Source organism: Bos taurus, chromosome 19, assembly GCF_002263795.3.
Source record: "Bos taurus isolate L1 Dominette 01449 registration number 42190680 breed Hereford chromosome 19, ARS-UCD2.0, whole genome shotgun sequence".
Taxonomy (NCBI): domain Eukaryota; kingdom Metazoa; phylum Chordata; class Mammalia; order Artiodactyla; family Bovidae; genus Bos; species Bos taurus.
This window is the reverse complement of record NC_037346.1, coordinates 36,924,772-36,940,026: the sequence shown is the minus strand read 5'-3', so window position 1 is coordinate 36,940,026 and position 15,255 is coordinate 36,924,772. Positions and strand designations below refer to the sequence as shown.

The 15,255-nt window shown below is 45.8% G+C and overlaps 1 protein-coding gene across 3 annotated transcripts in view; it reads right to left on the bottom strand.

The window, feature by feature from the left end:
- The window catches only part of SPOP (speckle type BTB/POZ protein), an 82,526-nt gene extending 80,363 nt beyond the window's left edge, over positions 1-2,163 (bottom strand). The window contains exon 1 of one of the 3 annotated variants that reach the window (XM_005220571.4): positions 2,117-2,163. The gene's annotated coding sequence lies outside the window, so the exon portion shown is untranslated. 3 annotated transcript variants of the gene reach the window in all.
- Between the last annotated feature and the right edge of the window lie 13,092 nt (positions 2,164-15,255).

The following is a 15,255-nucleotide window of genomic DNA, read 5'->3' as shown; positions in this document are numbered from 1 at the left end:
ACTGGAATGGGTTGCCATTTCCTTCTCCAAAGCATGAAAGTGGAAAGAGAAAGTGAAGTCGCTCAGTCGTGTCCGACTCTTAGCGACCCCGTGGACTGCAGCCTACCAGGTTCCTCCATCCATGGGATTTTCCAGGCAAGAGTACTGGAGTAGGGTGCCATTGCCTTCTCTGACAAGAAGATATATGCCCCCCAAATTCTTGTGCTTCCTATGTCATTGCTTGGCTCCAGCTGTAACCATTACAACAGAAAACAGCATGAAAGACAGCTGAACCATGCCAAGGCCACAGTAAAATGAGGAAGTAAAATATATATATATACTTTAAAGCCCAAGAACTTAAGGCCCTAGAGTTAAGAATGACAACCCCTTCTCCCCCAAAAAGCCTTGAGAGATGAGTATCAAAGAAAGAACACAAAGGAAAGAAAAGAGAAAATAAGGCTTCCTAATAATATGTCCAACTCAATGGACATGAGTTTCAGTGAACTCCTGGAGTTGGTGATGGACAGGGAGGCCTGGCATGCTGCAATTCATGGGGTCGCAAAGAGTCGGATACGACTGAGCCACTGAACTGAACTGAACTGAATAGTATGTCCCATTCCTAAGTTATCCAGACAGGAAGCAACGTTGGCAAAGACAACTAAAAGAACACAGAAAATGTGCACCACCACCCCCGCCAACAATTTAACTATTCATTTCAATGCTATTCAGCAAACCTTTTGCTTGTAAGAGTTTATCATCTCTTCACCCTGTTCTGATGGCAGCGAGTATTCAAGAGTGGCAACATAGGAGCAAATCAAGGGACCATGTATAATCTTCCAACTGAAAACACAGGTTCTAGATCACTGAGATATTACTGCACCTTAAAGTTCATTTTAAAAATTGCTCTTTGTTATTTGCAAATGTGAAAGAAACACCATTCTTGTTACTTAAAACTTCCACTGGCTAGGTTATCGCTCACCAGTAGTTTCAGATTGCTTTTTTCATGTGCTATTCAAAACACCAATAATGTACAGCTAAAAACGAAAGCACTAAAGAAGATCTTTTACCAAAAAAGAGGCAAATAGGTCACACCGAGGAGGGCTAGAGATCAGAGTACATAGATGTCTTGATGTACAGTTACTACTCTAAGCCTTATACTCTTTACTTCATCTGGTTCTGTGAGAATAAGTAAAGGAAACCCCCCTTACTTTCTTTTTTATGGCCCTAGTCCTCCTTAGAAAGGCTACCAAAATCCCTTGCCAGAACAATTGCCACCTACTCCTAAATTTAGAGGAGGTTTGCATTAGCGATACAACATGACGATGGAAGAATCCGAGGAAAGAAAAGGAATACTAGAACTATAAGTTCCAATGGCAGTTTCCAAAGAAGGGTCAGCGTAGGGAATGCTTGCTCTCGGAGGCGTTTGGAGCCTGGGAATCCCTATGACAACACAAGACGCGAAAGGTGCTTTGTCATAAATTCCCTCAAGTAATTTAAACCCTCCCTTTTGGAGAGAAGCAACAGGCCCACTATCTGGCACCAAGTCTAGCCCACTGCCTAGGAAGAAGGCGGGCGCGCGGTCAAGTGGCTCTTTATCCCGCAGGTCCCTGCAACACAGCGATGCGCATGCGCCCCGAGGGCAGCGACCAAGCACCCCTAGCTTGTTCACACTCGAGCATGCGCAGTCACCCATCTCGCCGCAGGCGACAGCTCACTATTTGGCAAGGGGGATGGGACTGGGAAAATCATGGGGGGGGCCGAAGGCAGGGGGCGCGTTTGTGTCTCCTGAATGCTTGGGATTAGGAGAAGGCACGACTGCTGGCATTCGCGGGCCATGTAATCCGGGATGTGGGAAATGGGGCAGAAAACAGTCTATGTGCGGCGCGGGGTGGTGGGGGGGCGGAGAGTGGGGGGTCAGTCACCTCTTAAGGGAGACACCCCCCCCCCCACTCAGACAGGACAACCCTTTCCCTCGACTCTCCTCCCCCCACTCACCTGAGAGCGGCGGCGACAGCTGCTGGTCCCCGTCCCCCTGCGCTCGCCTCATACTGTCCGCAACATCCGGGACCTGCGAGACCGCCGATACACAAATACACACACACAAGGAGCGCGCACACTCACACACACACACACATACCGAAACACACCGGTCGGGGCGTCATGGCGTCAGCACGTCGACGCAGCGAGCGCGTACCCGCCGGGGCCCCACCCCGCGCGGCCTCCGCATCCTCTACTCCGACTCCCCTCCCCTTTTTAGGTTCTCCAGCTCCTCCTCCCTCTGCCTCAAGACTCCGCCTACCTTCCCTACTGCGCATGCGTCCCTTGTGTCGCCAGGGCCCGAAGATTTGAAGGGAAGGAGGGGCTTGAGAAAAAAGAGGCGGGAACTCGCAGAGGGTCGCGTGTAGGGCGCGGCAGTCTGCGCGGAGGTGCGAGGACGAAACAGCGGCTCACCAAGATTGGGAGTCGGGTGAGCGTAACAATAAAGACATTTAACAACAGCACCTTATATTCACTAGCAGCTTGTGGATTACTAAAGACGTTTACATATATTACCTCATTTTTCTAACCAGCTGTGTGTCAGTAAAATATTTTGAACTTTTTGATGATGTTAGAGACTTTTAAGTAACTTAAAAAGTTGAGCTTTCGGAAACAAAAACAAAAAGGCCCATTCTTTTGCGGTAAGGTGGGCATGTAGGTGGCTTAACTGATAGCAAGCTGATTCACGAACAATTTATTTTCTTGGACACCTGGGTCCCCAGTTGGTCTCACATCCTGTCTCCTAAGGACTATCATTGATTGCTGAGTTGAGTAAAAGAAATATATCTCAGGGATTTCCTTGGCAGTCCAGCAGTTAAGAAAGACTCTGTGTTTCCGCTGCAGGGGGCACTGGTTTGATCCCTGGTCAGGGAACTAAGATTCTGCCTGAATGCTGCATAGTGCAGTTAAAAAAACCTTAAAAAAAAAAAAAAGGTCTCAGAGCCTCTGGGCCCTGGGAGAAAGAAGTTGCCTTCACCAGTGATGGAATATTTGATTTGTTATTGCTACAATTCTTGCCTAAGATTAAACTTTAAAAATTTTATTCTTACTGAATCGAGCCAAATAATCTGGAGCAGGCATTGTCTCTTTTCCATACTGAGATTGTATCATTATGTAGACACACACACACACACACAAACATGTGAGGAAGTGTCTTATCCAAAAAAGCAACCAGATAAACCTGTGGGTCATGGGGTGACAAAGTATGAACCCTGCCTTGTGAAAACTGGAAGCTTCTGGAAGCTCTGCTTCTGTGGGACTGTCTCCAGGACACAGTGCTCACTATGTCCTGCCGCATGTGTCCTGGGGCCCCTTGGCTGGTGAGTCTGTTCAGCAGGGACAGCTGGAAAGTACATGAGCCAAACCACATGGGAGGCTGTGACAGTACCAGACTGTTGTCCACTTTCAAATGCACAAGCAGACCCTACAAAATATCCTTGGAATGACAGACAAAACACTCCTAAAGCTTCCTCAAACCATATTTTAGCCAAAATGATCAAGAAATGGAGATCCTAGACTTCCCCGGTGGTGTATGGATAGGAATCCGCCTGCCAATGCAGGAGATGTGGGTTCAATCCCTGGTCCAGGAAGATTCTACGTGCCTGGGATCAACTAAGGCTGTGTGCCACAGCTACCGAAGCCTGTGCTCCTAAAGCCTTGTGCCCCACAACAAGAGAAAGCCACCACAATGAGAAGCCTGCACACCACAACGAAGAGTAGCCCCTGCTCACTGCAGCTAGAGAAAGCCCACACAAAGCAACAAAGACCCAGCACAGCCAAAAAATTTTATTTTAAATGGAGATCCTAAATTCAACAATGATGTGGTTACTATCCCTGCACCACTTAAAACAAGAAGTACTTTGTCACCTATTAGGCTGATGCTTGAAACTTTCCAACTAGATTTCACTCACTCATCATAATCATCATAACAAACATTTCATTCCATTATCTGAAGGCATCAAGGGTTTTGGTCCTTGAATAAATGTAGAGTGCCCCACAGGCAACCCAGTAACCAGTTACAAAGAATCGATTCCTAGTGTCACTGAAGCTGTTAATTTACTGTTCTCTTGACTTCAGATTTCACAGGATGGCAGGGAAGAAAGAAAAAGTGTACCACTCCTTGGATGGAGAAGTATGGAAGTGGGGAAGGGGTGCTCAGAGGGTAACAAATCTGCCTGCAATGCAGGAGACCTGGGTTCAATCCCTGGGTCGGGAAGATGCCCTAGAGAAGGAAATAGCAACCCAGTCCAGTATTCTGGCCTGGAGAATCCCATGGACAGAAGAGCCTGGTGAGCTACAGTCCATGGGGTTGCAAAGAGTCGGACACTGAGTGACTAACGCTTTCACTGCTTTTCACTCTCACTTCTTGGAGGGGAGAAGCATGGAGGTGGGGAAGGGGTGCAGAAGGAGAGAACTGGAGGCATGGTCAACATACTTTAGCTACCTCACAATTGGGGCTGATCATTACAGTTTAGTGAGATTCTGCCTGGGACCTGGGAAGTGACTCCTCAGAGCTGGTGAGTCTGCACCAGCAGCTTGTCCCAGCTGGCCCTGAATCTCTAGAGATCTGGAAGGACGTACAAGTCTATGCCCATCTGTAGCCTGGTGTGATGAGGCTCCCATTCTTCTGTGTGGACCATACCGCCCACCTGAGACGTGATCTCACCAGCCTCTGTACAAAGGGCTTTGATTTGGTGTGGATCTGATTAAATGACTGTAGACGTCCTTGGAAGCACTATGTGGAAGAATTTTAAACAGCTTCTCCTTTTTAATATGCACTTCCTCTTCGGTTTTAATTATTTTGTTCCTACATTTTCCCTTTCAATTTACTAAAATCTAGAAATGTAATTAGAGCAGAGGCTGGGCTCAGAGAAAGCTGCCAGGATTTCTACAGCATGATTAAATATACTAGGCATCCCTTTAGTGTGGGACTGAAAAATAGGATTCTCATTATTATCTTTCCTTATCCAGGAAAGAATCAGCACCACGTACAGATATGGATTTATTGAAAATGCAGCACTAATTAAAAACTCACCCAGTCTCTTGACGAGGATTGGTTGGGGCGGGGGGAGTCCAGTTATTTAATTATTTCCTCCATTGACTGTTTTGTTGTTGTAACCACAAGCAAGAAACCCCCTGCCCCATTCTTCTATCCTCAAAATAAAATTCTCTTCCTCATGAGGGACTTAATGAGGCTTTTATCTATGCCACAACAATCAAGCTTACAGTGGCACCAATTCAATTAACTGCTCTTTGTGATGGTAGGAAACACGCAGAACTCGTTTTCTTAATCCAAAACTCAAATGACATAGCATTCTTTGGCCATCATGAGCCAGGTCTGGGCAAGGAATCTGTCCCAAAGACCCCTAAGATGTCTGGTATTTATTCTGCCTACGAGGACCTTCAGTTCCATTTTACAGTCCAATAAGCAAAGGCATGGTTTCTCTTGAAGGGGTAGGGGATGTAGAAGCAGGCAAGAATGCACAGATGAGTAGAGGCGTAGGAGAGGGAAATGCAGGAAGGATGATCCTTAGCAGCAGCATGTGTGTGTGCTCAGTCCCTCAGTGTGTCTGACTCTTTGTGACCCCATGAACCAGGCTTGTCTGTCCATGGAATTTTCCAAGCAAGAAGACTGGAGTGGGTTGCCAGCATAGTCCTGTCTAAAGAGGCAGATGACACCCCCTGAGATACAGGTGTAAGACTACACTCAAGGAAGCATACCAACAAGAACACACTGATTAGGTCGTGCTAGGGCTGCGATGGGGTTAATAGAAAATTGACAGCGACAAAATATTTATTGATTAAATTTCATAGTGCAACAGCTGTGGCTTAATGAATGAGCTCCAGGCGCTTCGCCTGGAGACTCAAGTTCAAACCCAGCACTAACGCTTACTAAATATAAACTTGGACAAACCTCATTGAGTCTCAGTTTTTCCATATGAGCAATGGAGAAAATAATGTCCACCACACCATGTTGTTGTGAGAATTGTCTGAAATCATATTTGAACATATCACAATCACTATACACAGACTAGGATAGACCCCACTTATTTTTGGATGTGTGACTGAATGTGGATCTGGGGTAAGTGTTCACATGCCCGCTGGTCTTCAAGCCTCACTCTAATAGGTGTGCCATCCTTGCTCATTTCCGCTATGCCCTTCTTTAGATTTGTTCAGGAAGCATGGAACCAAGGAAGCAGCATGGGCTTCTCGGCCAGAATATTGACACTTTCTAGGTGGGGCCCCTGACAAGCTCCCTGGAGTCTGTTTCCTCAGAGACAGTCAGGTTTCTTGTTGCAAGAACTGCCCGAATGCTGGCTACATCAGCCCCAGCTGGAATTTACTGAAGACATATCTCTGGCTCCCAGAATTATCAGGAGTGGAAGAATCGGAAATTCAGCAGAAACCAAGGACTAATAGAGGAAGAACAAAATCTTCTTCAGCAGGACTTTATGGCCAGGAGGTCCAACCACTGAGCACTGCCAGAGTGCCACCACCAGACACATTTGCCCCTGCTGGGCTGTTGCAAAGGACAGCTAACCTTCTTTCCATCTGTATGCCTCAGGCTGCAAACCCAGAGCCCAGGCAGTGGCACCCTGTTGACTAATCCTAGACCACATCCCAGGCCCTGACCACCTTGGTGGTGGTGGTGTTGGGGGTCGGGGGTGGGAAATGAAAAAGGTGTCGCTGCCATAATGTCCATGGTGTCACCTTCAGCACTTCTTTTCACTGATGCTGTCCACAGCAGGGTACTTATCCCAAGCAGGAAGAGAGTCAGATGCTGGACCACCAACCCTGCCACCTCATCTGTGAAATGGGCATTCATCATAGGGCAATAAGCAGCACTGAAGGACATGTTTGTTCAGAAATGCTTGGCGTATAAAAGACATTCTGTTACTTTACTTTCCTCTTTTATAAAACAAAAGACTTGAAATGGTATACTTATCCGAGGATTTGATCAATGAGCTTATAGATATTGAAATTCTGAGTTTTTAACCTGGAGAAATGGTTAGGAAAGATGATGTCTGAACAGTGGAGGATCAAGCAGAGCAGATGCAGTGGGAAAGAGAGGAGAGGAAATGGCAAGTTTCAGTCCAGCCTGTCTTTGATTTTTGTCCTGGACTGGCCACACAGCTCCATCTCCATCTTGTTTAGCTTTATTTATTTATTATTGGCCATGTGGCATGTAAGGATCTTATCCCTGACGAAGGTTCTAATCCATGGCCCCTTCATTAGGAGCATGGAGTCTTAATCACTGGACCACCATTAAAGGCCCTCCTTCATCTTTAAAATGGTTTTAAGAATTACCTAGTCATTCTTTCAAAATAAGTTTTGAAGCGTCAATATTTGTTTTCAACAAAGAATATATTAATAAAATATAGGTTATATTCAGTGTTATGAATTATTTTCAGTGGTTTCTTGGTTCTATTCTGAATGGGCTTGATCCATTACCTGATGTTATTTGCCCTAAAATAACATTTACCTAAATCTAGATAATTTGTTTAGCAAAAACAATTTTTTCTCTGTCTCCACTCAAATAGAAGTTACTTCTGATTTTGTAATTTTAGATTATCCTTGCCATGGCTCTACTTTATCAAGGTGAATTGATTTCAATTGAAAGTTTATTCTGCATCAGAATCCTATTTTAAAGGGGGAATTTAATCTAAAATTCAATTATGGAAGATCTGTGCCCAAATGAACAGTCAACTAGCACTTACTGAATGCTCCCCAGGTACGGAGCTCTACCAAGGTAACTACAGGAGAAGTCAAAAGAATAGAAATATTGTCCCTAGTCACAAAGAGTTTTCAGTTTAGAATTTTAAAATTTCAAAACTAGAAGGGACCACACTGAGAGTCTCCAGCCCAGTGGTTTCTAAACAGTTTGCTTCTCAAGCTCTGGGTTTCTGAAGATTTGCCTCAGGGTTTCCAAGGAAGAGGGGAGCAGCAAAGGGGGCTGGGGCAGTCTAAGCCAAGCCAATCTGGCTCTCTTTTCACTCATTCAGGCCAAAGATTGAGCATCATCCTTGAGTCCTCTTCTAATACCTCATATGTAAACCATCAGGGATTCCCTTTAATACTAGTTTCAAAGCATCCCTTGGATCTGTCCACCTCTCTCCATCTCCTCAGTCCCATTCAAGTTCTAGCCAACATCCTCTTTTGCCTTAACCCCAGTGATAGGGTCCTAATTGGCCTTCTTAATTCTATGCTTGTCCTTCAATCTATTCTTCACTCTGCAACTAGGGCAATCTAATTGAAACTTGTCAGATCATGCTGCGCCCCCTGCTTAAAAACCCTAAATAACTTCCCATTGGACCCAGACTTTGTACCACTGCCTTTAAGCGTCTCACCATGTCAAATATGTGCCCTGCTTGCTTTTCTCCCCCATCTTCATTTTAGCCATACTGGCCATCTATCAGTTCCTGGAACCCATCAAGCTCTTTCCCTCCATGAGCGTTTGTCGTTACTGTTCCCCCTGCCTTGACGCTTTTCCCCTAACTCTTCGCATTAGCTGGTTCTGCCTCTTATTTCAGGTCTCAGTTTAATTTTCACATCCTCAGAGAACCTTTTTTGATCACCAGCCTCAGTGGTCAGGACCTTCTTGGTATCTTGGTACTAACTTTACTTCCTTTACAGCACTAACAATAACTTGTAGTTGTGTGTTTACTTTTTTACCATCAGTCTCCTCTAATCAGTTGTTGGCTCCAGCCCGTTTGTTTGGCTCTCTGTAATGTCCCAGAATTCAACACAGTACTGACTCATAGACAGAAGGTGCTTAGTACGTACTGAATGAGTGAACGTACAACAGAAAACCCTAGACGTGTAAGGAATGTCAAAGAAGGTTGGAAGTACGTAAGGAAGTTTAGCAGGCAAAGAGTGTGCAGAAGGGGAATGAGGAAGGAAAGCAGACCAACCAGATAAAGATCCCTTAGGCCAGAAAAAGCATGGAGTTTTTTAGGAACTCAAGGAAAATTTGTGTGGCTGGAGTACAGAGAGCAAGTGGGAGGGCTGTGGGGAGGGGGTCAGGTGGATGAGGAAGAGCCAGCCAGCATGTCTCCCCTATGATCCAAACTGTGGAACTGAGAACAGGCTAGGATTGAATTCCCCAGAGGAAATTCAGGGCTCTCTTGGCAGAAGGAGGAAATGAATGCTGGAGGCCAACGACAGAAGACCGTTACTCCTGGTTTTCCTTCTTTCTTTCTGGCTACTTTTTCTCAGCCTCTTTACAGGCTCCTCTTTTGGCCATCCTTTGAACATCAGCTTTCCTTGGATTATGTTCAGTTCCTCTCCTCTTCACACTGTCCTCACTTGCCTTGAGATGGCTCCTTTTTTTCCCCTCACAGCTCCACTGCCATCCATCTGCTAAAGAATATTCCGAATCTATCTTGAGCCAGGACTTTCTTGAGCTCCAGACTTACATATCCAACTATCAGCCTGATATCTTCAGTTGAATGGACCATAGGCACATAATATCCAGCAGATGTAAAACCTGCTTCTTCTTCGGTGTTTTCTCATCTCACCAAGTAGCTCAAGCCTAGAAGCTGGAAAGAATCCTTGACGTCTCAAGTCCATTTCTAATTCAGCACCAAGTTCTGAGAGTTTTATACTTTAGTTATCTCCCAGTTCTGCCTACTTCCTTCTATCTTCTCTGACACTTCCCTCATCCTTCCCAGGATCACAGCAGCCTCCTCCCTGGGCTCCCAACCTTTATTTATGAGGAAGGAAAGCAGACCAACCAGATAAAGATACTAAAGCCAGAAAAAACATGGAAGGTCTTCACCCTTCCAGTTATTCTATGCTCTGCAGCCAGACTGAGAGTTCTAAAAAACCAATCTGATCAAGTAATTTCTTTGCATTCCACCCTTCATTGCCCTCAATATAAAAACCTTAACAGAGGTGAGAGGCTCTTTAGCAGTGACCTATGCCTCAGTCTCCAGGCTGTGTCTTACGCTTCCCACCGTACCCAGCAACTGAGTTTCCTGTCATACAAAGAACTGCTTTCATCTCTGGAAACACCAAGTTCTCTCATTTTGCACATACTATTACTTCTTCCCAGAACAGTCTCCTCCACACCTTTCCCTGATCTAACCTCATCTTCTCCTGGTTAATTCTCTGCTGATTCTCCAGCTTCAATTCATCTATCTATTCCTCCAGAAAGCTGTGCATGTTACCTAGCCCTGAGCTAGGCCTTCCCATATTTCTCTTTTCACTGCAACTCCTGTATTGCTATTGCCTGATTCCTTCTCTGTTCCTCACTAGATGATAAGCTCCTTGGGGCAAGAATTTCCATTTTTTTCCTCTACTGTGTTTCCAGTATAGGGAAACATTTCTAGCACATAGTTGAGTATTCAGATAAGTGCTTGTGTGATGAATAAATGAATGAGCTAGAGGAACAAACATTCTTTTCAGGAACTTGGATCCTATAGTTTCAGGCACAGAAGCCTCCATCAGCTTCCTCTTCCTGCATCCACTGTTTGGCCACAGGCTGGTCAGAAGCCTGTAAAAACTCTGAACGTAATGCAAGAGCGGCTCCTTGACTCACACCATCCACCGGGAGCCCAGTCTTCCCTTAAAAGGCCACCTTATCAGAAAGTGCTTGGGATGGCATTTATGAGCTCTATTTTTATCTATGTTGGAAAAGTCTCAAAGTTAATTCCCAAGCCAATGACATTAAACTCAGGAACGTGGATGAGCAAGAAAGCATCTACGTGATGCCTTTGAGTCACAGCTTTGTCTTCCATGGCAAAGCTTGCAGCTTTGTCTTCCGTGGCAAGGCTTGCAGTTGTCGCAGTCATTGGGCCCTTGTTTTTCAGGACAGCTGACTCTAAAAAGCTTTTGATCTCCCATTCATTAAAACTAGATCCTGGAGTCCTTAATGGTCCAGGGAAGGGTGTTCTCTTCCTTAAAGTTCTCTTAACTCTGCTGGGGCCCTCAACGAAGAACAAAGAATAGATTGCCAAACACATCCCAGGTTATTCCAACCAACTTTCTACCCCCATTCCCAAATGGAAATGAATCACAGGTGATAGCGTTGCTAGCAGCAGGAAGGAAGGAGGCAGCAGGGCCAGAGGAGAGGGCTCCCGATGAGCTTGGCCAGAGAGCTAATTGGACAGAAGCTACAGAAATGAGACGAGTAACCCAGCAGGGCTGGCAAGCAAGCTGAGGGTCTGTGCCAGGGAAAAGATTCGCTGTCAGAACTGGGGGAGAGTGAGAAAGAGAGAGAAAGAAGGAGATGGGGAGAGGAAAATGACATGAAGGACTGAAGGGGAAGTGGCAGGAGGGTGGCAGGCAGCGGCAGAAATGGGAGGAATCTTAGGCAGTTTGTAGAGAAAGTGAAGAGAACCGAGGGAGCGCATGTTTCCCTTTAATCCAAATGGGGTCCTTTGGGGAAAGGGGATGTTGGAGAGTCAGATGGAGGCCCCAGATAGATGGTCAGTAACCCCCTATCCCAGGCAGATTACAAATGAGACAGGGAATGGTCTTACTTCCAGATTAAAGATATTAAATTTGCCATCATCCCTACCCCTGGGAATTGAGGAAAGATAGTTTTTGTCCAAGGATGCTGGAACCCAGAGGACTCAAGCCACTATTTGAGTCTCCCTCCCCTTATCCTTAGCAAAAGCTTAAGCAATTTAGGGTTCAAAGTTAGGGTTCAATTTAGGGTGCAATTTAGTCTTGCACCCCCATCTCCCCTTCTAGGCAGCATCATACAACCCAGGATCATAGCCCCCTGTGCACCTCTGCCCCTTCTGGCTACTCTGGGCCAGGGACCAGCCTCAGAGCTTGGAGTCTGGGCTGAGTCAGCACTGCCTGTGGGAGAAATTGCTTCCTGGAAGGTCTTGCTTCAAAGCTTTTGGCTGGCCAAGCTCTGGTAGGGTGCAAAAGGCACACTGGAGGTTGGATAGATCTTTGGCTTTCAAGATACTTCTCACCAGAGAGAGAAACGTGCAGCAAAAATTTCCATAATCCAGCTTAAAGAGTGATTCCAATGTACTTCAGGCTGCCCCTCCACCCTCCATGATCCAGAAAATTACAGTTTTTTAGGTCCCAGAAGAGAGTTCGGGGCCAAGATGGAAGTTCTGATTCCTGATTGATCTGGTTACTTCTCCTGTGAATCAGAAAAAATATACTTTCTGAGCCTCAGATTTCTGTTTTCTGAAGATATGTCCTTATTCATTGGGGCAGCAAGAATGCTCCATTGCGTGGGTACAAGGCAGCATCCTCTCTTGATAAAAAGGACAGCATACCATTAGCAGAATCAGCAGACTGCTCCAGGGGTCAGGCTTCCTCTCTGTCTCTGGAGGCTGCGATGGGGAGTCGAAGCCATCCTCACCCTTCTCTTTAAGTTGGGAGTTTTGATCCCCCAATGTAGGATGAGAGGTCATTTTGATGATCTCACTTTGGACAAGTGAGAAGAGAAAGTGTTTTACTTTGACCCCTACAACTGCTTGCTATGCAGTGGGCACTCTAGCGGGCAGGCAGTGGGTGGCAGCAGCTGCCAGACACCTTCCCCCGAGGATGTATCAGTTTGTGCCAAAAACCTCTATAAGCTCTTTCTGATCTCTGTGCCAGTGACTACAGGTCCTGGAAGGAAGCCAGGAGTCTACCCTGAGCCCTGCATTCTTCTCCTCCCCCTCATCCGCCAAGAATGGGGAAAGATGGCTTGGGAGCTCACTCAGAAAGGAGCTGATGGTTCTTAGACATATTTTCCAGCTATCACACCTGCTAACATGGGAACTCACACTCATGAGCACACACACACTCAGCAATAAATTGTTTCAGGTTTTCTTGTTCCATCTGTCCCATGCCTAAAGCAGTGGGACTAAGAATTTCCATCAACAAACTTATTTCTAGTTTGTCTCCTTCTTCCTCCCTTCTTCCTCCCCAAATTCCCAATAGACATTTATTGATGTTTGACTGGCATCTACCCTGTGTCAGTTACTATGTGTTAGGGGATAAAGACATAAGGACACAGTCTTCGGGGAGAAAATTCATATAAATACTAACCAGATGTAAGACAGTGATATAGTGTTGCAATAAGGGAGGTGGCAAACTGGTGGCCATAGGCCAAATCTGACTTGTAGGCACGTTTAGTTTAGCAGGCAAAGAATTTTAAAAACTGTCAGAGTTCACATAAAAGTCAATATTGCCGACTTTTTTTTTTTTGAAATAACCAATCTGGCTACAATCCAGAGGAGGTGAAAAGCCACTGTCCCCTGTAGGTGGGATGTACCCTCAGTGCTCTCATAGGCCACATATCCACCCACCATATCTGCCCACCTCGTCCGCTTCCCTATTGAGTTAAGCTTGTTCTTTTCATTCATCCATGTTCATCCACACGACTGGGCAGAATTTGGGACCCTTAAAATGAAAGCCATCAGAGGACCCAAAGCAGTTATCCCTCGAGCTAAGTCTGAGTACGTTGTTGATTTGGTTGCTTATGTGTTGTTTTTCCCCTGCCCTGATCATGAGATGTATAAGGCAAAGGCGCCAGTCAGCTGCCTCCTGCAAGTGTCTCCAGCCCACAGCAGAGTGCCTTGTACAGGACCGGTCTCAATGCACGCTTGTGAAATGTGTTGAATGAATGGAGTCGCTAGAAGCATCAAGTGGAAAATGGAATTCCAAGCGGAGGGAACTGTGAGTACTAAGGCATGACAGCAAATACTGTAGTGGGAAGCTGCAAACAGCTCACGATGAATGGGGTGGGGTGGGGGTGGGGTGGCAGAAGTGTGAGGAGTGTGGGATCAGGTAGGGTGGAAGCAGCAGGAGATGAAGCAGGGAAAAGACTCCAGTGGGATCCCCAAGGGCTTTTTACAGTGTATTAGGGAGTTAATCATGGAATCTTGGAAGTGATTTAAGGAGTGAAGCGACAGGATCAGATTCTTGTTTCACAGAGATAACTCTGGCAGGGTGGTGATGTGGGGAGAAGTGGGAAGCTCCAGAGGGAAGACAGAGCCACAGAAACTTCAATAGTCCCCTTCCTGAGTCCCTAGAAATGTCACTGGGGATCTATTTTAAGAAAATGGTGCCCCCTGCTGATCAAGTCTGGGATTGCATCTCACCCTGGCCAAAAGGGAAATTACAAAATGTTTGGCTCTGAGCAAAAGTACCTGGAAGCCCTGGGCACAGAATTGCAAGTGGTGATGCATCTGAGATTGTCTTCTTTTCTAGGAAAAGAGGGGCCCATGAAAACAAGTGACAGTGACTAATGCCACAGGCTGTGTTTCCAGATAGACACAGAACACCAGCTAAATCTGAATTTAAGATAAATAAGACAAAATTGTTCGGTATAAATATGTCTCAAATATTGCATGGGACATACTTATACTAAGAAGGCATGTGCTGTTTATCCGAAATTCAAATTTAGCTGAGCATCTTGTACTTTTATTTGCTAACCCTCACAACTCTAGATAAAGTGTGTTGGAGGGGCCTAGAGAAAGCTAGATGTGAAACTGGGTATGTTACTCTTCTTGGGTTTCTCTGCAAACTCGATCCCACCCCTCCATCTAAACAGATGATGCTTTCTCATATTCTGTAGTGGTGCCGTTATACAGTAACTCTGATTGGGAAATCAGTTTTCATTAAATGAGAATATAATTACAGTGGGCCCCTATGAGAATATGAGAGAGATGTGGGCCCTTTTTACAGCAAAATTAACCTACTTGCTTGACATATGTGTGACCACTTGTTTTATACCCACATACTTACATTAAAATTTCAGAGAGTTCTCAGCCTTCCTGAAAGAGTGACACATTCTGTCTAGGACTACCGTATGAACGCGGCAATTTCAGGGTCCCAAGTAGGAGGAAATGGTGTCTAATCAGTCCCTAAGCTGAAACATGATGCTTCTACTAGCTCTGGCCACCCACACATCATGACAAAACACGCAAGTAGGCAGGAAGTAATATTCTGTCCTTCCTCTTGGACAATGTCTTGAACCTCTTGCCCTCTTCCACTTCTCCCCAGAAATAGCAGGGAGTCAGCTATACTTGGACAGAAAACCACTAGCCCTCATGAACTTGCTGCTCAGGTGGAAGGCACGGGATGAAACCACTCCTCATTCCAAGACTCTCTTTGTTCTTCTTTCTAGCTTTCATGCTGTGGCAGGCACAGCCCTGTGGCTCCCAGGCTGAGGACTGTGCCTGTTGGAATTCAGCTCTCACCAGTAGGGGGAAGTTCTTCAAGAGTCAATTCTAAGCTTCCTGAGCTGGCTGATGGAAGCCATTGCCCAAACATCCTGGG